Genomic DNA, 25,157 nt, shown 5'->3' with positions numbered 1-25,157 from the left:
GGTATAACATCCTCCGACAGTGAGACACCTGGCTCCCACCTTCTGCCATCCACTCAGGTGCTCAGCTCCCAGGTACATGGACAGCAGCAGTAGAATTAACTGGCACCCCCTGGGAAGCCCCCTTATCAACTGGAGTACGGTCCTTGAGTTCAGTCCCCTGCTCCTTACAGACTGCACTCAACTGCGGGGGCTTAGGTCAGCACCTTATTCCCCACTCTCTTCAGGGAGCTTGTTCCCTACATTTGTAATACAGTTAGAGTCTTCCATTGCATTCCACATTCCACCCTGGGATTCCCCTGACATCCTAAATGGCTTTTTAAAAAATCGCATACATTAAGGTTTACTTTTTGTGCTGTAAAGTTTTATGACTTTTGACAAATGCTTACTGTCTTGTAGTCCCCATCACTGTGTGATACAGAATGGTTTCACTGCCCTGAAAATGCCCTGGGCTCTGCCTATTCAGCGCCTTTCCCGAGCCCCGGATAACCACCGGTCTGTTTTATATCTCTGCAGTTCTGCCTTGTCCAGAATTGTCATATAGTTAGAATAATATAGTGTGTAGCTTTTACAGACTGGCTTCTGTCGCTTAGCAATTTGTATTTAAGCTTTGTGTGTGTGTGTGTGTGTGTGTGTGTGGCTTGATAGGGCATTTCTTTTTATTGCTGAATAGCATTCCGTTGTATGAATGTACCACGATTTGTTGATCCATTCACCTATTGAAAGATGTCTTCGTTGCTCCCAGTTTTTGGCAGTTATGAATAAAGCTGCCTAAACATTCATGTGCAGGTGTTTTTTTGGACATAAGGTTTCAGTTCATTTGGGTAAATACTGGGAAGCACAATTTCTGGATCATGTGTAAGTCTGTGTATAGTTTTGTGAGAAACTACCCAACTGTCTTCCGAAGACAGTTCCCACTAGAAATGAATGAGAGTGAGTTCCTGTTGTTGCACAACCTCGTCAGCATTTAATATTGTTAGGTTTTAACATTTAACAATTCTAATAGACATGTAGTTATATCTTATTTTTTTATTTTTTATTTTATTTTACTTTTTTAAACTTCTTTTTTTTAAATATTTATTTGAGAGAGAGAGAATGAGAGAGAGCACGAGAGGGAAGAGGGTCAGAGGGAGAAGCGGACTCCCCGCTGAGCAGGGAGCCCGATGCGGAACTCGATCCCGGGACTCCAGGATCATGACCTGAGCCGAAGGCAGTCGCTTAACCAACTGAGCCACCCAGGTGCCCTATTTTATTTTATTTTTTTAAAGGATTTATTTACTTTGGAGAGAGGGGAGAATGGGCAGAGGGAGAGGGGGAGAGAGGGAATCCCAAGCAGACCCCCCGCTGAGCATGGAGCCGAGTGTGGGGCGCGATCCCACAACCCTGAGCTGAAATCAAGAGTCAAACGCTCAACCGATGGAGCCAGCAGGCTCTCCTGTATCTAGTTTTAATTTGCAGTTCCCTAAATCCCCAAATTTGCAGTTTTGCTATGTTTTCATTTGGTGAGTCAGTTTTGAAGACTGAGTCTCTTCAAGGAAACTTTCTCTTTTCCAAATGATCTGTGTCCAAGTCTTCCATTGACAGTACACATATCAGTTTAGTTTGCACAGCCTCTTATGAGCCTGAGCTGTCTTCAAGATCCGCATCTGTGTACTGATTATGAGGCTCTGTTGTGAGCCAGGGCGGCCTGTGCACACCCGGCCCCACAGTGTTGCTGCTTTCTCAGTGAGAGCTGTGCATCAGCTCCCAGCAGCACACAGGAGCTTGGGGGTAAATGTATTGTCTAGACTTCAGGAAATTACTCCAAAAGTAATACAGTTCCAGATTTCCATATGCCAGCATGGCTCTGAAGTTTTCCTTGGCATTCTGCTATCTTTCTGATAAAACCCGAGCAAGCAAGCCCCGTAACTGCATGTTCTGGGTTTTCTGGCATTGGCCTGCAGCCTGCCTCTCTAGTTCAACTTACTGCTTCTCCCTTTCCTTTAGCTTCTGTTCCAGCCCACCTGGGCTGAGCCCCTGACTTCGTTCTTGTCTTCCATCCGTCGGGCCCACCCCTCTTCAGACTCTGCATAGCCAGTCCTGCCCACGTGCCTGTGTGTCCATGCGCTTCCCTTGTCTACCCAGGAGGACGCAAGTGTCTTCCAGAACAGTGTAGCTCACAGTTAACCTTTGTGAGACGGAGGGAGACTGCTGGCCCACCTGGCGTTGTGGCTATTAGGCCCCACATCTCCTGTTCCTAACACAGCATGGGCCCCTCGAGGCCGTGTGCACCCCCTTTATTCCCTGTGCTGCACCCCATTCACTCCCTGTGCTGCACCTTCTCTGGAGGGCCCAGCCCGCGTGCTGAGTGCGGGAGCCCAGTGCAGGTGGGGCCCTCTCAGCATGCCACCCATCCGGCCATCTCAAAGAGGGGTCTTTCGGAGGTGAGGGTCTGCATTGTCTTAGCTCGTGGGCTCTTAGAGATGATGCTCAGCGTCGACGATGACCATGGGAAGGATGGTGAAGGTGTGCAGCTGTGTGACTCCGACTCGACCTGGTCAGCAGAGAAACTTCTCGCCAGCTCAGCGCAGCTGTTCTCCTGTGTGCACAAATGCACGTGTGCCCATTTAGTCATGTGCAGACTGCTTTCCTCTGGATCTGGTTCTTTATCTGCTTCCGTGTCTCCTCTCAAAATCTTCCCACAGGAGGAGCCTGCGTGCCTTTCATGGCCCTGCCCCTGATTTCTGTTTTGTTTTGTTTTGGTTTTCATTTGCCTACAGTGGGTGTTCTCCTTGTTGGCTTGGCTTGGAAGGGGGCCTTTTGCCAGGGCAGCTGCAAGTGGGACTTGCACAGAGTCACTTCCTCACACTCTGGTCGTGTTCATACGTTGCCTCAGTGTAGGGGTTGGGGAATGTAATGGGTTTACGTTTCTGCCCTTTTGCTTTCTTGCCCCGAACGGGCTGTCTGTCTGTACCTTGTCGGGTGCTCTGCCTTCCCTGCTGTGTCTCTGCTCCCTTCAGTGTGGCCACTTACATCTCCACGCCCCTCACTGCTTCAGGGGTCTTACCCTTTCTCTGTTCTGTTGGCTCCCTGCCTGGACCTGTCCTATCACCTCTGGACTCAGGTGTCTTGTCACCTATTTGACATCTCCACTCACAAGGCAAACAACCATTTCAGACTTACACACCCAAAACTGAGCTCCTGAGCTTTCCACTGGGGTTCCAAGCCAGGAGTCTTGGAGCCTCCCTGATTTCTACTCCTTATCTCAAACCCTACATTCAGTCCTCCGGGAAATCTTGTGATTCCGGGCACCCAGCGAGTTGGTGAGAACATCAGGTCTTAAGATTGGATTTAAACAACACAAAATCCACTCAAACACTTCTGATGATATTATCTGGGGGAGAGTTTGACGGTGTGTGTGAAGTAAATGTACTGGGCAGTTAATGCCAGCAACACTGGTGCAGCTCCATCAGTATCAGATGGGTGCGTGTGGTGACAAAAGCTCTGTCATGTAAAATGTTTCTATATGACGATAAAAGAAAATAATCGTAAAGATAAAATCACTCTGAATATATATATGCAATATGCATATATATATATGTATATGCAATAACTGAACCTCACAATATATAGAAAAATTGGCTGATTTACAAGGAGAAGTTGATAATTCTGCAGTCATATGGGCTATTTTAATGTTCCTTTCTCAGGAATCGATAGGTCAGATACAAACACATACATAAAAGTGTACAAGATTTGAACAAGCTCTAGTTCTTGGTCATATAAAAAAACAATAATCAATTGAAGAATACATATTCTCTTGAGGCACATGAAACATTTCAAATCTGACCTTGCATTTGGTCACAAAGTAGACCTCAAGTTCTTTCAGACCCTATCCTCTGACCCAGTGAAGTTAAGCCACAAATCAATCATAGAAACACGGAGTAGGAAAGTTTATGTATTTGGCATTTAAAAAACACTAAAAATCATTCCAGTTAAAGAGGAAGTCACAGTGGAATTCTCCAGAATTAACTGATTATAACAATGTAAATTAAGGTTTGTAGAGTGTGGCCATGCTTGGGGGGAATGTTACATCCTTAGAGTTACCTATTTGAAACAAAGGCTCAGAATTGATCAAATAAGTGCCCAAGTTATGAAGTTAAGAGAGCAAAAGAAAGTATAAGGAAGGAAATGATAAAGGTAAGAGAAGAAATTTGTGAAATGGGAAACAAAGAAAAATAGAAGTAATAAAAAGCTGCTTCTTTGTAAAGAAAAAAAAATTTTCAGACTTTTGGCAACTGTAGAAGGAGAAATTAGAGAAATGATTCCATTTATAATAGCACCAAAAACCATAAGATACCTCAGAATAAACCTAACCAAAGAGGTAAAGGATCTGTACTCTAGGAACTACAGAACAGTCATGAAAGAAATTGAAGAAGACACAAAAAGATGGAAAAACATTCCATGCTCATGGAACGGAAGAATAAACATTGTTAAAATGTCTGTGCTACCCAGAGCAATCTATACCTTCAGTGCCATCCTGATCAAAATTCCAATGACATTTTTCAAAGTGCTTGAACAAACAATCCTAAAATTTGTATGGAATCAGAAAAGACCCTGAATGGCCAAGGAAATGTTGAAAAAGAAAAACAAAGCTGGGGGCATCACGTTGCCCTATTTCAAGCTATGTTACAAAGCAGTGATCATCAAGACAGCATGGTACTGGCACAAAAACAGATGTATAGACCGATGGAGCAGAATAGAGAGCCCAGATATGGACCCTGAACTCTATGGTCAAATAATCTTCAACAAAGCAGGAAAAAATATGCAATGGAAAAAAGACAGCCTTTTCAATAAATAGTGCTGGGAAAATTGGACAGCCACATGCAGAAGAATTAAACTCCACCATTCTCTAACACCATACACGAAGATAAACTCAAAATGGATGAAAGACCTCAATGTGAGATAGGAATCCATCAAAATCCTAGAGGAGAACATAGGCAATAACCTCTTTGACATCGGCCACAGCAACTTCTTTCAAGATACATCTACAAAAACTAGTGAAACAAAAGCAAAAATGAACTTTTGGGACTTCATCAAGATAAAAAGCTTTTGCACAGCAAAGGAAACAATCAACAAAACAAGGAGGCAGCCCACAGAATGGGAGAAGATTTGCAAATGACACTATAGATAAAGGGCTGGTATCCAAGATCTATAAAGAACTTCTCAAACTCAACACCCAAAAAACAAATAATCAAGTCAAAAAATGAGCAGAAGACATGAACAGACACACTTCTCTGAAGAAGACATACAAATGGCTAAAAGACACATGAAAAAATGTTCATCATCATTAGCCATCAGGGAAATTCAAATCAAGACCACATTGAGATACCACCTTACACGAGTTAGAATGGCAAAAATAGACAGGGAAAGAAACAACCAATGTTGGAGAGGTTGTGGAGAAAGGGGAACCCTCTACACTGTTGGTGGGAATGCAAGTTGGTACAGCCACTTGGGAAAACAGTGTGGCGGTTCCTCAAAAAATTAAAAATAGAGCTACCCTATGACCCAGCAATTGCACTCCTGGGTATTTACCCCAGAGACACAGATGTAGTGAAAAGAAGGGCCACATGCACCCCAATGTTCATAGCAGCAACGTCCACAATAGCCAAACTGTGGAAAGAGCCGAGATACCCCTCAACAGATGAATGGATAAGGAAGATGTGGTCCATATATACAATGGAATATTACTCAGCCATCAGAAAGGATGAATACCCAACTTTTATATCAACATGGATGGGACTGGAGGAGATGATGCTAAGTGAAATAAGTCAAGCAGAGAAAGTCAATTATCATATGGTTTCACTTATTTGTGGAACGTAAGGAATAGAATGGAGGACATTAGGAGAAGGAAGGGAAAAATGGGGGGGGGAATTGGAGGGAGAGATGAACCATGAGAGACTATGGACTCTGAGAAACAAACTGAGGTTCTAGAGGGGAGGGGGGTGGGGATGTGTTAGCCTGGTGATGGGTATTAAGGAGGGCACGTACTGCATGGAGCACTGGGCGTTATACGAAAACAATGAATTGTGGATCACCACATCAAAAACTAATGATGTATTGCATGGCGACTAACATGATATAATAAAATAAAATAAAAATAAAAAAAACCTTTGGTAAGATTGATCAAAAACTAAAAAGAGAAGGCATGAATAAACACTGTTAGTTTTATCTTGTTAATGATGTGAGCGATCAGCATTAAGGTGGCATTTGTAAAGTGCAAAATCAAATCCTGGCAGGGCTTCCATGGGTTTTGAAGAGTTGATCCTAAAATACAGGTAGAAGAGTAAGGAACCAAAATGGTAAGTAAAAAAAAAAAAAAATACTGGGAGACTTGCCCATTCAGATGCCAAAGCTTATTATAAAGGTGTCGTATTTAGGATTTTTGTTGTTGGCCCAGGAACAGACAGATATGTCTGTGCAGCAGAATTAGGGAACCCACACCCCCTCACAAACACCTCTACACCCTCCCACCCTCACACTCCCCCACACCCTATACTCACACCCTCTCACACCCCCCATCACACCCCTCTACACCTACCCACACCTGCCCATACCTATTTACACTCCCATGCTTCCCCCACTCACAGCCCCCTCCACCCTATAGCCATACCCTCTCACATGCCCTAACACCCCTACCTACACCAAACACCCCATATCTCCTATATCCACACCCCACAAACACCCCCCACCCCCCTGTACTCATGCCCACCCACCTATATCCAGCATACTCACACCCTCCACACCCCACTCCCCACATCTCACCCCCCACACCCACGCACCACCTATCTACACCCCCCACTCAAATCCCCCACATCCCACACATCCCACACCCCCCCACACACACAACCATACTCACACATAGGAATGCATAATACTGGAGGTTGTGTTATAAGTCAATGGGGAAAGGATGGACCTTTTGGTCAATATTGCTGGGATAATCTTCTACCCTATGGTAAAGATAAAATTAGATCCCTACCAAGTGCTTCCTATATGAGACTGAATTCTAGATGGAATAAAATCCTGAGTGTGAAAAGCAAAACTAACACTTACAGATGAGAAGACAGAAGAGTTTCTGTGACATCTGGGTGCAGATGAATTTCTTAAACCAGGCACAAAAAGCACTAACTGTAAGGAAAAAGACTAGTTTGTTTGACTATATTATGTAGAAAAATAATCTGTATGGTAGATGTTTTATAGAATTAAAAGAGACTACAGACAGGAGGAAACATCTGAAAGTCACAAAACATGAAAAGGATTAATATCAGAGATCTAGAAGGAATAAGCCTACAATGAATAAAGGCTGTAAAAAGACAATTCAAAATGAGGAAACCAGAAAGGTTTTTATAAACCTGTGTGAACACTGATTTTTCTGTTAATCCATGATAAATGGATTAACACAATGAGGGATCTTTTCATATTCATCAAATTGGCGAGTCAGTTAATGCATATTGGTGAGGTGTGGGGGAAATGGGAACTCTTACACCTTGCTCTTGGAAGTACTGATTGGTATCACTGCTTTGGAGATGAATTTGGTTACATGACTAAGTGGAAAGTGTGCACATAATATGACCCACCAATGCCATTTTCAGGTATTTGCTCTAGAGAAGATGCTGGCAGGTACCAAGGATTTGGGCCTACTGTGTTTGTAATAGTAAAATGGTAGAAACTACCTTATTGGCCTCAGTAAGGAGATCCAGGCATCTGTTTTATTCATACAGTCAAAAATTATTCAGCATTAGAATGAATGAATTAGATTTACATGTATCGAGATGCATAAATCTCAGTAACAGGGTTGACTGTAAAAAGCCCAGTTACCAAGTAGGGGTACATTATGGTATCTTGTTTGGATATTTACATAACCAGTAAAGGTATAAACACCTGAATTAAGTAAAGATGGTTTAGATTTTGTCATTACCAATCTATAGGGAAGGAGAGGTTATCAGTTGGGTCTAGGGCTTTAGTGCTATCTGCGTGCATTTTTGACAGAGTTCTGAAGTAAATAAAGCAAAATGTTGACTACTCTTTATTCTTCATGGTAAGTACATAGATTCCTGTTATATATATTTTTTTGATGTGAGATATAATTAACACACCATTAAAGTGTATAATCAAATGGTTTGGTATATTTTTGGTATATTCACAGAGCTTTGCATCCATCACCACTATCTAATTTCAGAACATTTTCTTTTTTTTTAAGATTATTTATTTATTTATTTATTTGACAGAGAGAGACAGTGAGAGAGGGAACACAAGCAGGGGGAGTGGGAGAGGGAGAAGCAGGCTTCCCGCTGAGCAGGGAGCCCGACATGGGGCTCGATCCCAGGACCCCGGGATCATGACCTGAGTGGAAGGCAGATGCTTAATGACTGAGCCACCCAGGTGCCCCTTCAGAACATTTTCTACGACCTAAAAAGAACATTTTCTACGACCTAAAAAGAACATTTTCTATGACCTAAAAAGAAACCCTGTACCATTTGCATTACCCCCTGTTCTCCCCTTCCCCCAGTCCCTGAATAACATCAATCTATCTTTTGTCTCTGCCGATTTACCCACTGCAGACATTTCAGATACATGGAATCATACAGTATGTGGCATTTTGTGTCTGGCTTCTTTCACTTTACATAATGTTTTCGAGTTTCATCTATGTTTTAGCATGTATTAGTACTTTATTCCTTTTTATGGCTGAATAATATTCCATTGTATGGATATACAACATATTGTTTATCCCTTTATCCACTGATGAACATTTGGGTTGTTTCCACTTTTTAGCTATTATGAATAATGCTGTTATGAACATTCGTGTGCTAGTTTTTGTGTAGATGTACCTTTTCCAATCTCATGGTTAGAGAGGAGTTGAATTGCCGGGTCACATGGCAATAACATGTTTCACTTTTTTAAGAAACCGCCAGTGTTTTCCAAAATGGCTGTACAATTTTATATTCCCACCAGCAGTATGTGAGGGTTCCAGTATTTGCACATCCTCACTAATACTTGTTGTTGTCGGTCTTTTTGATTATAGCCATTCTAGTGGGTGTGAAATGCTGTCTCATTGTGATTCTGATTTGCATTTCCCTGATGACTAATGATGTTTAGAATGTTTTCAATTGTTTATTGGCTGTTTATATACATTCCCCGGGGAAAGGAGTGTTCAAATCCTTTGCCCATTGCTTAATAGAATTATTTGTCTTTTTATTGTTGAGTTGTAAGGATTTTTCATATATTCTGGATACTGTTCCCTTACCAGATTTGCAGAAACTTTCTTCCATTCTGTGGGTTGTCTTTTTATTTTTTTGAAAGTGTCTGTTGAAGCAGAAAATTTTGTAAATTTGAGGAATTCCCATTTATTTATTTTTTTTTTGTTTTGTCATTTGTATTTTTGATGTGACATGTGAGAAACTATTGCCTAACCAAGGGTCATGATTTCATCTTTATCCTAAGAGCTTTATAGTTTGAGCTCTTGCATGTAGGTCTTTGATCTACTTTGAATTAACTTTTGTGTATAGTGTGAAGCAGGGGTCCGAATTTGTGCTTTTGCCCGTGGATGTCCAGCCATCCCAGCAGCATTTCTTGAGACATACCGTCTTTCTCTGTTGATTGTCTTGACACTGTCAGTCAGAAACCATTGACTAAATGCAGGGGTTTATTGGTGGATTCTTAATTCTCTTCCATGGAAATATTTATAGCATCTATCCTATATCATCTGTATCAGTATCTACACTTGGATTTTCTGTTTTTTCTTGAGTCGGTTTCAGTAGTTTGTATTTCTTTCCAGGAAATTGTTCAACACTTCATCTAGTTAATCTAATTTGTTGATATAAAATTTTTCTTAGGGTTTCCTTGTACTCCTTTTTATTTCATAAGTTGGGCAGTAACGTTTCTTTCATTCCTAATTGTAATTAAGTCTTCTGTGTTTCTGAGTCAGTGTAGATGAAGACATGTCAATTTTGTTGATCTTTTCAAAGAACCCACTTTTGGGGCACCCCAGGTGGCTCAGTCAGTTAAGCATCTGCGTTCGGCTCAGGTCATGATTTCAGGGTTCTGGGATTGAGCACTGCATGGGGCTCTCTGCTCAACAGGGAGTCTGCTTCTCCCTCTCCCTCTGCCCCTTCCCTCTCTAGCGCTCTCTCTCTCCCTCCCTCCCTCCCTCCCTCTCTCTCTCTCTCTCTCTCTCAAATAAATAAATAAATAAATAAATAAATAATCTTTAAAACAACCACAAAAACAAAGAACCCATTTTTGGCTTGTTTTTCCGTTCTTGATCTCACTCATTTTTGCTCTAGGGCTTGTTACTTCCTTCTGCTTACCTTTGGTTTAGTTTTCTTTTGTTTTTCTAGTTTCTTGGTGGAAGTTGAGGTTACTGAGTTGGGATCTTTCTTTCATTTTTGAATGTAAGTGTTGATGGCGCTCCTGCCCAGTCCTGCCCCTTGTGGGGCTGCGGCTGCTGGACTGGGCTTCAGGGAGGGGCAGGGAGGAGGCCTGGGCGAAGCACCACAAAGCTCCTGCTCTTACCTAAATCCAAATTTTCTTGCATAAATGAATAATCCTTGGATTGCTGCAGGCCTTTGCTTAATTCCCAGAGTCCTTAAACAGTTAATTATGAAAACGTGGTCATTGTCCTCATTATGTTTATGGAGCAGCCAGCCTTCGTTGCTCTGCAGCTCCCAGTCATGCCATCTACCTACTGTGTTTGATGATCAAAAAATGAATGTGATTGCAACAGGATATTTTATGGAAATTGGTTAACTACTTCTAAATGTCACAAGGAAAGAAAATGTATAAGACTAGCCAGCAAGTTTTGGAAAAGAAAACAGTGCTTGTCCTATTTGATATCAAAACTTTCTGTAGAGCTAAAGAAGTCGAAGCGGTTGGTATTACAGGTGAAAGAGACCAACAGCTCAGCAGAACAAAGTAGAAACTCCAGAGCCCCGCTCATGAAAAGGGGATTCATGTGGGAGCAAATTCCTGGCTGGTATTAAACCCTGCCTAATGAACTCATGGAACAAGTCCTTTTTGTGGGATTTGCTCAGTTGTTATCAAGCTAGCTTTTCATGATTTCTCACCCTGAGGTCGGGTTGACTTTGCCTCAGAATTAGGGACGTGTTGTCAGCCACGTGAGAGGAGGCTGTGGGAAACGGGGGTGCTTTGCAGCGGATGTGGGGTGAGTCACCGACAGCTGTTGGGTGGCTTAAGGGGTCATCACTGGGAAAGCCAAGGGAAACAGCCGAGGAACCCCCACAGAAAGTATGGGTATGACTTCTCCCAGCATAATACCAAACCTGGAAACTACAAGAATTCCAGATTTCAAAACTTCTATAGAACACCCAAAATCAGAGGCTGGTAAAAGGAGGTGGGGACATGTGGTAGCCAATGGTTAGTAGAGAGGGCCTCTAGATCCATAACTAAAAGATAAGCTGGTGTGAAAATAATGAGGGGCTATAACATGTATGAGGCTTCTGTGCCTGAAGAGAGATACTTGGTGTTATTTGTTCTGTATTTAAGACTTAATATATTAATTATATATAATATATGTATAATATATATTTATGCTTAGAAAATGCTTCTGCATATTATATATAATATGTAATTTTAAAAATAATTTAAGCAGTGTTAGAAATTATTTTAAATATATTAGCATAAAAAAGCATGCAGAAATAAAATGATTATGAAATTTATTACTATATGTAAACCTCAAAAAATACGTGTGCTGTAGTTTTAATTAATTTCTCCATCACTGTGCCCCTTGCAGGGTGACAGTGGTTTAATGGAAGCTCACCTGCACAGCTCTGTTTGGGTAGGTAGCCTCCCGCAGCACAGTGGTAGAGCTGCAGACCAGCAGGACCGGGTCATTGGGAGACTGCGCCACTTAGTCACTTGTCTAAGATCATTTGGACCTTGAGTTCACCCTGAGCTCCTGTCTCAGATTAGAATCTAATAATGATTCTGTCTTGCACTGATGCCCACAGCCTGACTGGGGTCCCCGTTGTTGTCCAGGGCCACTCCTGATGTATGGGGCTGTCTTGCTTTCTGGGCACACCTCTGTATTGTAGGCCCTCTGCCTTCTGCCTCCAGTTGTGGAAACAGCTGCTTTGCAAAGAGCTTTGTTTTTGTTTGTTCATTTGTTTGTTTTTGGTGGAAAGTAGTGTTAGAGGCTAAAATCTCGGCTCCAGGGTTCCACTTTTCAAGAGTGAACTGCAGACAGACCTATTGTGGCTCTGAGTTCACAACGATTGCCTCCCAATTCAATTAGATTATTATTAGGTCCATTAAGTTTTTAAAATCTAATATAGAAAATACCTGAATTTATTCTTTTCTACAATCTATTTACTTAAATTTGCTGAGACTTTGACCAGAAATTAATGTGCATCCCTCCTCTTTTTTATCTTCATGTGTTTCATAGATTCGCACCCAGTGACTTTGTTGCTGGATTTTGAGCAGGCAGTTTATGGAAGGAGCAGAGATATCAGCAAACATGGAAAGATGCTGCCCCTCAGGACTAAAGGATAAATGCACGCACATCATTCTTCGACTGCCTTATTGGTATATATTTTGGGTAAGTTTATAATAGAGTTTTGGCACAGAATCACAGAGACCAGACTGTCACATGTCACTTGGTGTCTCAGAGAGTGACTGGGCAGAGGTGGGGGCCTGGGGGCTCTTCATCTTTGTGTGTCAGGGGCTCTGAAATTCTCAGGCACTTTGGCTGACTCAAGAATTCGTCTTCAGGAAACAATCATAGGGGATGTTCACTGCAGCATTAATTTAAATAATTAACAAGTGGAAGCAGCCTGAAGGCCCAATAATAGAGGATTTAGTAAATTCAGTTACTGTTCTTCTATAACACAGAGAATATTAGGCAGCTGTTAGCATTTGTAGGAATGACTCATGGCATGAAAAAATGCACCCAGCATATGAAGTCAAAATACGTGTAAAAACAGTATATATGACATGAAATATTGAGGTTTGTGTGTGTGCCTATACGTGTGTGTGTATGTGTGTATTTTAAAGGCCTCAAGGAGATACAACCAAAAGCTTATGGTGTCTGTTTCTGAGATCTGGGACCACTGCTGGTATCTATGTTCACACATTTTTGAGTTTTCTAAATTTTCCTAACTGAACAAATATCATTTTTATAATCATAGGAGAAATAATATGTTTTTTTAATTAGAGAAGAATTATATGAAAATTACTCTGATCTCTGGTATGCAGAAGCATTTTCTAAGCATAAAAGCAATGCAAGTAATTTCAAATAGTAGATAAGTTTTATTTTTATGGACAGATTTCTTCAGGTATCAATAAACATTATTAAAAGCCTAAAAACAAGCTGTTACAAACATTTTCTACAGGTACTACAGACACAGATATATTACATTGTTCTGAAAGCACATATAATTATTTCATTTTGTTTAAAAAATATATAGGGAGCTTCTGGGTAGTGCAGTTAGTTAAGCGTCCAACTCTTGGTTTTGGCTCAGGCCCTGATCCCAGGGTCATGGGATCGAGCCCTGTGCTGGGCTCCATGCTCAGCCCAGAACCTGCTTGAGATTCTCCCTCCCTCTCCCTCTGCCCCTCCTGCTCCTGTGTGTGTGTGCTCTCTCTCTCAAATAAATCAATCTTTAAAAAAATTAAAAAAATATATAGGTAAATGTTATAATGAAAAACTTCTAGAAGAAAATAGAAGTTTACTGCTGTCAGTGTTTTCGTCTGGGAGTTGCAGGTGCTTTTAAATATATTTCTTGCACTTTTCTGCACTTTCTGTACAAAGAGCAGGCATGTGTTTTGTTGTCACAGGATATTCATACTTGTCACAAAGATAGAATCTGTGCGCATGGCGGGACACCCATGTGGGGCAGCCTTTCTTGTCAGGTGTTCCAGGGCCTGGGTGTGCAGGACTCACCCTCTGTCACTGATTGAAACCCTTGTATTTGGGGAGTTGTCCAGAAAGTCTAGTAGATGTATTTTAGGCAACTTCAGTGCCTGGTGAGAGCCCACACAGATCTCCTGTGTCTGACTCTGGTAGTGAGAGTGACCCACTCAGAAAGCCAAGGAGGTAAAAATAATGGAGTTTAAAATTTTAATTTAATAAGCCCATTTACTAACTGAGATTGAAACAAAAATCCTTTTATTTATGATTACAAGTTCATAGTGAATAAAGCTTGTCAGTATAATATAAAAATGTTGAAACATAGATGTACATAATCTGTATTCACAGAGTATGATCTATTAAATGGAAAAATGAAACAAAAAATATGCCCTCCCCATTGGGCACAAGCCTGATCTTCTAAGCAGTGAAAGCACATAGTCACTGGTATGTGGCCAGATGAGAGGGCCTGCTGTCCTGGCCCAGGGAGCAAGGCGGGCCCAGTATGCAGGGGCTCTCAAGGTCTGTGCTCCTTGGCCTTATTGACCATGTCACCACCATGCACTGACCTCTAGATGCTGTTTTTTGAGGTGGAGGAGTAAAGAAGCTCAGCCCCCTGGCTATCTCCTTCTCTTTTCTCCTGAGACCATCTCTAAGAGTATAATTACTTAGAAAGGGTAATTGCATTGGTGGATTCTGTGATGAGAGTGAAGCTGAATCATCCTTGCCCGTCCTTCCCACTACAGAAGCTCTTTTAAACCCTAGTTACCCCTGACTCTTGTTGGCACTGAAGAATTCAAAGTTCATTCTGCTGCAGGGGGTGGGTTAGTGAGATACTCTGTCCCTCAGATCTGGAGAAATTTGGAGTCAAGGCTGTCTTCCTCCTGAAGTCAGATCTTTAGTATGGTCTATGGGTAAAAAAGTGGCATTTGCTCATCTTCCTTTATTGAGATCTGTCAAAATGTGAGCTCCCATTTAGGACAAACAGGACCTATGAGCAGATTCCTGGGAGCTGCATTTCCAAGTGTGTCCTGCTGCAAACCCACTAGCATTACCCCAGGTCACCATTAAGTGGCCTTTGGAAGTGGTGGCCTAAAACATTCCACATGGTGGTCCATGGCCACTGCCCCCATTCTGCTGGTCTCTGCTCGCTCATCCTCCTCTGATGGGGGAGCCCCAGAAGCCAACTCCATGTTGGAAGGAGAAGTGGAGCCTGTGGGGTCCCAGTGAGGGGGACAGCAAGGACTCTCCCTGCTTTCATAGCCATGGGCCGGGCCATTCTGTAACATGAATATTAAAACTCTGATGAAAAGTGTCAGCAGCATCCATGGCAGTGTGAGGATGACAAGGGGTATCAGCTGTGTGGATTTGTGTGGGTGGCCATGGGTGAGGGAAAAGGCAAATGGCAGGGGGCCCTGTGGTTGGGATGGGGGCCTCAGTGGATTCCAGAAGAACACCCTCCCTCCCTGAGTTGTCCGCAGAGTGATTTCAGGCTATTGGAACACGGAGGCTGCTCTGGTCTGAGGAGGCTGTGGGAGAAGCACCTTCAGGAAAGGAGGGCTTCTATTTCTGGTAGATGCTCTGGTTGGAATACTAAGATTCTACAGAATTCCTCTGCACCTAACAGTAGGGAAATTACAAACAGTAGTTCAAATAAGAACATTACTATTATTTGCATCTATGGCTAAATTCACGAAAGGAATAGAATTTTGCTTGTTGATTTTGCCTCATTTCTAGTCAGTGCTTTTAAAATGTGTTTCTAATGCTAAAATTCTGTTGTGGTTATGTGTGGTTGCATTTGCGATGCTGCACCGTCAGTCATGTTCCAACCAGGGATGAAGGGGAAAACCTGCACTCTGGGTGGCTCACGTGGCCCAGGCGTGGTCAGCAGTGGTGTTCGCCTGGGCCACGTGAGCGCCACAGTGCCCTGAACTCTGAACAAGTGGCCGAGTCCGATCAGACCCACGCTGATTGTGTTTGGACTTGCAAGTCTCTCATGGTAGGTACAATGTCTTCTCTTGTTCCCTCTCCCCATCCAGTAAGTGTTATTTTATTCTGTTCTTTTGAAAAAAAGAGAGAATACGTACAGATGTCGAGGTAGGCACATCCTGAGCCTCCCAGCACACGTACAGTTCTGCCTGTTGTCCTTCGGAGTCTTGCCCCTCACTCAGGGAGGGGAGTCCTGACCTGCGTGCAGGCCCCTGCTTGGTGCACTGCCTGTCTGTCCTTACGTCTCTTCGCACGTGCACCCGTCTGTCCAACATGCAGAGGGGACTTGCCTCCCACCTAGTGCTCTTCCTGGAGCTCCGTCCCTGCCCCCCTGGGGCTCACTTCTGGTGGGGGTGAGAGACAAGAGTCAAGAGAAATAAGTTAAAAATGCAGTGGTGCATGGCAGATATATCAGAGCAGGAAGACTGGTGAGGAGTTGGGGAGCACCTGCCAGGTAGCCCAGGAGGCCTTTCAGAGGAGGTGGTGGTCAGGCTGGTGGCATGACAGGGCTTACACACGGTGTGGCTGCAGCAGTGGCTGGGTGGTGAGAGAGCAACGTGGGAGGGCAGTGGGGGCAGCGAGCGAAGGGTGTGGCTGAAATGTGCTTTGGAGAGCAGTGGTGGCTGTCGGCCTTCCTTCCAAGGGGTTCTTGTGTTACTCCTCAGCACAGCGGGGTGTCTGAAGCTCATTCTGGCTGCGGGAAGGTGGGTTTGGTTGTGCGGCTACAGCCTGCAGGAGGGCAGATGGTGGGCATGGTGGGTACCAGGGCTAGGTCAGAGGCTGTGCTAAGGCAGAGCTGATGGACTTGCTGGAGGATGGGTCAGGGAGGCTGGTGAAGAGGATTGGAGTGACTCCCAGGGGGCTGAGCACCTGAGGTGCGATGACCTTGGGATTGTCAGGGATTGGTCTTGGACTTTAATCTAGACATCCCAGTTGCTTGGTCAGGTGGGCAGTTGATGCCGAGGCTTAGGGGCGAGGGCAGGGCAGGGAGTTGGATTTAGGGAGTCCAGTGGAAAATGTGTATCTATGGCTGTGGACTGGATGGGCTCACCTGCAGAAGGGAGTATAGTCAGTGGAGAGGAGCAGAGCTCCCCTAGTCCAACCCCAGAAGCTGGAGGCTGGAGGCCTGAGGGGTTGGTGCTCACTGTGTGCTCAGGGGCACTGGTGGTGCCTACCCCGCCCCCCATCCCCTGGGGCCTGCACTTCCTCCTGCCGGTGCTCTGCAAGCTGCTGGGAGCACTTGATCCAGCCAGGGCTGCCTGTCCCTGTTCAGCAGACAGTGCAGCCATTTTGGACATTTAGGTCTCCCTCTTGGAGGTTTGTCTCTTTTAAATTTCTTCTCCCATGGCATTCAGGATTTGGAGGAAAACTCTCCATGTGACCTGCACACCCCACTCCTGTGCTGGGTGCTGGCTGGTCTGCACAGCCTGCTTTCCACGTGCGTGTGTGCAATCCCTATGCTGACTTTGGTGAAGTATTCGATTAAATATTTAACCCATTTTAAAAATGGTTTTTGTTTTCTTATTAAATTTTGAGAGTTCCGTGTGTTCTGGACAGTCCTTTATGGGGCACTGTTCTGATCTGCCGCTTCACTCGTCATTTTTATAGCGGTGCCTTTTGATCAAAAGTTTTAAATTTTGATAACATCCAATTTACCCATTTTTTCCTTTCATACATCATGTCTTTTGCATCACGTAAGAATTCCTTGTGAAACCAGAGGTCTATAAGATTTCCTCTTGTTCTTTCTTTCTTTTAGAGGTCTTATAGTTTCAGCTATTGTATTTAAGTCTATGATCTATCTTGAATAATTTTATATAGAATGGGAAGAAAATGTCAAGATCCTTTTTTCTTTTTTTGTATATGGTGTCTAATTGTTTCAGCATCTGTTAAAAATACTATCCTTTACCCATTCAGTCACCTTGGAACCTTTGTCAAAAATCATTTGGCCGTGTATGTGTGTGTGTTTTCAAGGGTACCTGGGACTTATTTTAATCAGGAGTGGTAAGAAAGGCCGACATGGAAATGACTGTCATGAAGGAGGAAGTTGGTGCTCAGAGGTCCCAAGAAACAGGAGGCAGGCCACCAAGGGCCCCACGAGGAAGCACCAGGGTCCGTCAGGAGGCAGAGGCCGTGAGGAGAAAATGTGGGCAAGAGTTTTATTGTGGTTTCTATGGGAGGAACAGGTGAGGCAGGGTCTGCAGGCTTAAGTTTGGCTAGTTTGAACAATTTCAGCAGGCCCTAGGGCATAGGGGCTGTCCCTGGTTATCTGGTCCCTGGCCCTGGGGTGATTAGAGCAGGGGGATGGTGGCCCAGAGTGAGAGCCCCATAGAGGAGGTGGGGGTGGGTGGGATTGGTTGGTTTGCTCCTGGGGTGAGTTATTTATCCTATCTGGAACTGGCTAACTCTAGGGGGACAGTCCCTCGAGGGTCAGCAAGGCCCAGATGTCAGAGCATAAGAACATAGAAAACTAAAAATGTGGTTAACAAAGTGTAGACTATTTCTGGACCACCCTGTTCCTTTTGATCAATCTGTCTTTATTGCTGTAGCTTTATAATAAATCTTGGAATAAGGCAGTATAAGTTCTCCTACTTTGTTCCCGTTCTCAAAGTTGTTCAGGCTGTTTTATTTCCTTCATATTTCCATACACATTTTAGAATCCACATAGCCTGTTCTGATTTTGATTGAGACTGCACTGAATTGATAGATCACCTTGATGCGATTGACATCTTGTTGAATAGAAGTGCTCAGAGGGGACAACATCCTTAGCTTTGTTCCTGATCTTGAGGGTATACATCAGTCTCTCACCATAATGTATGATGTTAGCTGTGTATTCCAGCTGGAGCTCCTTTGTCAGGCGCGGAAAATGCTCTTAACAGTCTGGGTTTGCAGAGAAGTTTTTCATGAGTGATAATTGAATTTTGTCAAATGCTTTTTCTGCGTCTGTGGAGACAATTGTATAGTTTCCTTTTTGAGTCTGTTTATATGGCCCACCCATATAACTTAGTTATATTGATTTAAAAAAAATATTAAACCAATTGCATTCCTGGGTTGAGATCCACTTTGTCATAACACATTTTTTTTATATTACATGGTTTGATATGCTAAAATTTAAGAATTTTTGCAACTGTATTTATGAAGAATATCGGTGTGTTTACTTTTAGTGTATTTTTCTGATTTTGATATCAAGTTAATATACTTGCCTCATTGAATGAGTTGGGAAGTGTTCTCTTATATTAAATTTTCAGGATGAGTTAGTAAGGAATTTGTCTTATCTTTTCCTTGAATATTTGGTAGAATTTACCACTGAAGCCATCTTTTTTTGGTAGGAAGGTTTTTAACTTGAGTTCAATTTCTTGAATACATATAGGGTTTCATATAACCTTCTTGAGTGAGTTTGGATGGCTTGGTTCTTCTAAGCATTTGTTCCCTCTATGTTATTAAATTTATTGCCATGAAATAGATCCTAACATTCCCTTATTACAGTCTGTTTTATTTATTGATTGATTGGCATGAAATTCACGTAACATGCAATTAATCATTTTAAAGTGTGCAATTCAGTGCAATCACAGTGTTGTGCAGTTACCACCCAGTTTCAGTCTTTTTCAAAACTTTTTCATCATCCCAGAGAAATGCTCCACACTGATTAAGTAATCACTTTCCATTTCCTCTTTCCCCATCCCCTGGACACCACAAATCTGCTTTCTGTCTCTTTGGATTGACCTATTCTGGGTATTTCATATAAATGGAATCATATAGTGTATGACCGTTTGTGTCTGGCTTCTTTCATTTAGTGTCATGTTTTCAAGGTTCATCTGAGTTGTTGTGTGGATCAGTACTTCCTTTTTTTCATGGCTGCAGAATATTCCATTGTATGGATATATTACAGTTTATCAGTTCATCCACTGATGGACTCTTGAGTTTCCATATTTTGGCCATTGTAGAATAATGAGGCTATGAACAAGTATCTGTTTGACTCCCTGATATCAGTTCTTTTGGATGTGTAACTTGATGTGAAATTGCTGAGTTGTGGTAATTCTGTTACCTTTCTGAGGAATTGGCAAACTCTTCCATAGATGGTGCACAGCTTTACACTCACACCAGTGATGTGTCAAGGTGCCTGTTTCTCACCAACACATGGTCTTTTTTTTTTAAGATTTTATTTATTTGACAGAGAGAGACAGCGAGAGAGGGAACACAGCACGGGGAGTGGGAGAGGGATAGGCACGCTTCCCGCTGAGCAGGGAGCCCGATGTGGGACTCGATCCCAGGACCCCGGGACCATGACCTGAGCCAAAGGCAGATGCTTAATGACTGAGCCACCCAGGTGTCCCAACACATGTTCTTTTCTGGTGCTTCAATTATAGCCATCCTAGTAGGTGTGAAATGGTTCCACGTGGTGGTTTCAACTTAACTATCTTTTTAGTGGCCTTGTCTCAATAGTATTCTGTTTATCATTATTGAGACTGGTAATCTGTGTCTTCTCTCTTTTTTTTCCTGGTGAGTATGGCTAGATGTTTATCAATATTATTGATCTCAAAGAACCAATTTTGGATTTCATTAATTTTGTGTATTGTTTTTCAATTGAAATATGGTTGACACAGTGTTACATTTGTTTCAGATATGCAACATAATGATTTAATAATTCTGTATTTTTTTTGTAATTGCCTTTCAGCTCATTTATTTCTATTCTTAATTTTTTTCTTCTGCTTACTTTGGACTTATTTTGCTCTCTCTTTTTCTTTCTAGTTTTATATAGTAGAAGCTTAGGCTGTTGAGAACTTTCTTTTTTCCTAATCTAGGCATTTTAGTGCTATAAATTTTCCTCATGGTACTGCTTTTGCTGCATACCACACATTTTGATATGTTGTGTTTTCATTTTTAGTCAGGTAAAAATGCTTTCTAGTTTCCGCTCTGATTTCTTTTTGACTCATGTGTTACTTATAAGTGTTCTATTTTTCTGTTATTGATTTCTGATCGAATTCCATGGTGGTCAGGGAACATACTACATCTGATTTCAATCTTTTAAGTTTATTAAGACTTTTAAAAATGGCTCAGAATATGGTCTTTGAAAATATTCCATGATCACTTAAAATACCGTGTATTGTTTTGTTATTGCGTAGAATGCTCTGTAAATGTCAATTAGGTCATGTTGGTTGGTAGTGTTGTTTAAGTCTAAATATCCTTTATTGATCTTCTGTTTAGTTGTTTGATCCTTTATTATTATGTAATGCCCTTTACTTCTGATAGTATTCTTTGCTTTGCTCTGATACCTACTTTTTCTGATGTTAATATAGCCATTTCATCTTTCTTTTGATTAGGGCTAGCATGGTACATCTTTTCTAATCTTTTTCTTTCAACCTATTTGTATATTTGTATTTAATCTTCTGGGTTTTTTAATCCACTCTTAAGATCTCTTCATTTTAATTAGGGTGTTTATACCATTTATATTTAATGTGATTATTGATATGATTATGTTTAAACTATCATTTTGCCATTTTTTTATTTGTCCCTGTTGTTATTAGTCCTCTTTTTCTGCTTTATAATGGACTAAGTACTTTTTATTTTTATTTTTTAAAAGATTTTATTTATCTGTCACAGAGAGAGAGAGAGAGCATGTGCACAAGCAGGGGGAGTGACAGGCAGAGGGAGAAGCAGGCTCCCTGCTGAGCAAGGAGCCCAACGTGGGACTCAATCCCAGGACCCTGGGATCATGACCTGAGCTGAAGGCAGACACTCAACTGACTGAGCCACGCAGGCATCCCGGACTGAGTACTTTTTATGATCAATTCTAGCACCTTTACTAACTTATTAGTCATATCTCTTCAAGAGGTTGCTTGAGATTCATTGCGTATATCCTTATCACCATCTGTTTTCAAGTAATATTATACTCATCCACTTAAGGGTATAAAACCGAACAACAGTATACTTCCATCTCACTTCTCTTGGCCTTTATGTTATTATTGCCAAGACATTTACTTTTACATTTTATAAACCCCATCCTACATTGTTATTATTTTTGCTTTAAATAGTCTGTTATCTTTTAAAACAATCTTAAAATTAAGAAAAAAGCTTGTATATTCATGAGTTTTGTTTCCGGTACTTTTCATTTCTTTTTGTAGATCTGGATTTCCTTTTGATATTATTTTCCTCTTGTGTGATGGACTTAGTTTGTAGTTAAAGTGTGTTGGTGATGAATTATTTTAGCTTTTGTTTGTTGGAAAAAGTCTTCATTTTGCATTTGTATTTGAAAGTTATTTTCATTATGTATGGTATTTCAGGTTGACAGTTTTGTTCTTCATTACTTTAGAGATGTCATTCTACTGGTTTCTGGCTTGCACTGTCTCTGAGAACTCTGTTCACCATGTCTTTGTCCCTCTGTACATAATGTTTCTTTTCTGTCTGGGTGTTTTTAAGATTTTCTCTTTAGGTAAGCTGATTATGATGTGCCTTGGTTTAATTTCCTTCACGTTTTCTTCTGCTTGGGGATTGTTGACCTTGGATTTATGGGTTCATAATTTTCATCAAATTTCAAACATTTTTTTGTCGTTATTTTTGGAAATACGTTTTTTTGTCCCGTCCTGTCCTCCCCCTCTGGATCTTCAGTTACATTATACTTACATAATTTGCGTGTGTGTGTCTGTGTGTGTATCCGATTATATTTCTGCTTTTTTTGTGGGGGGGGAGTCTTTCTTTACATTTCATTTGAGATAGTTTCTGTCTGCTCAGATTGTTTTGTTTGCACATTGACTAGTCTTTCCTTTTGTAGTGTCTAATGTGATGTTAATCCCATCAAGTGTATTTTCCATTTCAGTTGTTTGACTTGGGCTTTTTTAAATTTTCATGTCTATCCTTAGCATGTTGTGCTATCCTCTATTTTCTTGAATATATACAGTGTCTTTATAATAGCTATTTTAAGGACCTTGTGTACTAATTATTTCCTTGTATTTCGTATTGATCAACTGTTCTCGTTATGAGATATATTTTCAGGCTTCTTTGCATGCCTGGTAATTTTTGAATGCGTGAAAGACATTGTATATTTTACGTTGTTGGGGTCTGTATTCTTTCAAATATTTTAAACTTTTTTGGAGAAATGCATTTAAGTTACTTGGAAAGTTTAGATTCCTGGGTGATGTGTTGTTGGACATTGTTAGGCAGTACCTGGTTTAGTACATCAGCTCGGTCGGTGGTCATATGGCCCTGCTGCTGAGGCAGTGCTCTTCCAGATGCTCAGCCAGTGGCCCCATGTGACAAGGTTTCCTCCTCTCGTTGTTGGAAGTGTGAACAATTCCTCGAGCTGTCGGAGCCCCAGCTGCTATTTATCCTGCTCTTTCTGTTGGCTCCTTCCTTGGCCTCAGATAGATTGCTCACCCACACATGCTGATATGTGTCTAGGTTAAGCCTCAAGTTGATTCACCCAGAGGTCTCTGGAGCATTTCTCTCTGCAGCTCTCTCCTTTTGGGTACTCTACCCTGCTAATTCTAGCTGCTCTGCGTCCCTGAATTTCAATTATTTTCTCATCTCAGGACTCCCCTGGCTTTGCCTGGGTTCCTCCTTCCTGCACTGTAGCCAGAAAACTTCCCCCAAGCTGTAGGCTGGGCAGTCAGAATGCATCACATTTGTTTCCTTCCTTGGGGATCATGTCCTGTGTCTCAAAACCCTGTCTCGGGCGCCTGGGTGGCTCAGATGGTTGGGCGTCTGCCTTCGGCTCAGGTCATGATCCCAGGGTCCTGGGATCGAGTCCTGCATCGGGCTCCCTGCTCCTTGGGAGCTTGCTTCTCCCTCTGCCTCTCTCTCTCTCTCTCTCTGCCTCTCATGAATAAAAAACAAAACAAAACAAAACCCTGTCTCATGTCTTTTGTCTGGGTTTTCATTGTCGATCTGGTCTGTCTGTCTTCTTCTGTCTTGGCTAGAAGTGGATGGACGTCCTCTGTTAGGGGTTTCTAATCTTCCTCCGGTCTTCAGTCATCACTGTATACAGGCCTTGGGCTGCCTGTAGGAGCCTTTGGTAGTGCCATTTACTTACACATGAAGTCTTTGCAAAGGCAGAGTGCCTTGTCCTGTCCAGGTAAAGCACTGTTCAGACTCGGAGCTGAGACCACATGGTGTGCCCTAGGCGTCCCACCTACCTGCCCCCCCACGCCCACAGTCTTCTCCTTACCGCTCCCCATGGGCCCAAGGGATTGAGAATCTATACTTTCCCAAACTTTCCCAACACTTTCCATCAGCTTTACGGCTGTGGGTCAGGGTGTAGGGGCGTCTGGGGCTCTGAGCATGTATCCGTATCTTAGGTTCCAAACTCAGTTTAGAATCTAACCTCTTTTATGGAATTTTTTTTTCCTCTGGAAAACTGCCTTTGACCTCCTAAATAACTGATTTATGAATACATTCTTTTAATAAATTCCTTTGGTTTGATAAAATTTGGCATCTAAGGTGGTACATTATTCTTTGGGTTTTTTTCTATGTATGATTTCCAATTATAATTATTTTTTTAACCCATTTACAGGGCTATCTACAGAGAGAGATCTTCCCATGGTTCCATGTAAGTAGTGCTTCTTATAATGCCTTTATAGAGGTTTAATTTAAATTCAGTGATTCTCAGTCAGTTGATTTTTAAAGTCTTGAAGCCATGTGTCTTGCTGCCTCTCCTATGGCCTGGTTTCACATCACATGAGGGACCTTTCACAGGTCAGAGTGCACTAACAGTGTCAATGATTTGCATGATTTCTTTCTGACTTTTGTAGAACCAAGATTTAAAAAGAAGCTGTTTTCTCCTTTTCTGTTAAACATTTTTCTCCACCTTAACCTGACCAAACTGTCCAGCAGGGGGCCTGAGGGCTAGTGTCAGTGTGCACTGCTGGACACTTGCACTTGTCCCATGCTTCCACAATGCACACCAGCCAGCAGTGACAGGTGTGTGCTGTGGCCATGGTGGTGAGCCCAGGCTGTGTGGACACCTCTTTGTGGCCCTGACTCCAGTTTTACAAAACCAACTTGAAATGATTCCTTTTAAATCCTTAAGATGTCTTTCTCTAAAGCTTATATATGTTGTTTTCTAAAAGTTTTCAGCAGGAAACTTGATTTTCAGCCGTCTTGCGTGGAATACTACTGTAGTCATGATAGCAGCTTGTTTGTGAAGTGCTTGATTAGTGCTGGCTTTGTTGATTGCGATGCTTCCCATCTAATCCCTTACTCTGTCCACACAGTGCCCGGGGAGGTAGTCACTGTTGTTCTGCCCCCTTTCCAAGGCTCAGCGACATGACACCACTGTGTCATC

The sequence above is a fragment of the Eumetopias jubatus genome, unplaced genomic scaffold (genome assembly GCF_037043125.1).
Source record: "Eumetopias jubatus isolate StellerSeaLion01/CBP00866 unplaced genomic scaffold, mEumJub1_p1.0 scaffold_114, whole genome shotgun sequence".
In the NCBI taxonomy this organism is placed as follows: domain Eukaryota; kingdom Metazoa; phylum Chordata; class Mammalia; order Carnivora; family Otariidae; genus Eumetopias; species Eumetopias jubatus.
This window is presented reverse-complemented; position numbering follows the sequence as displayed.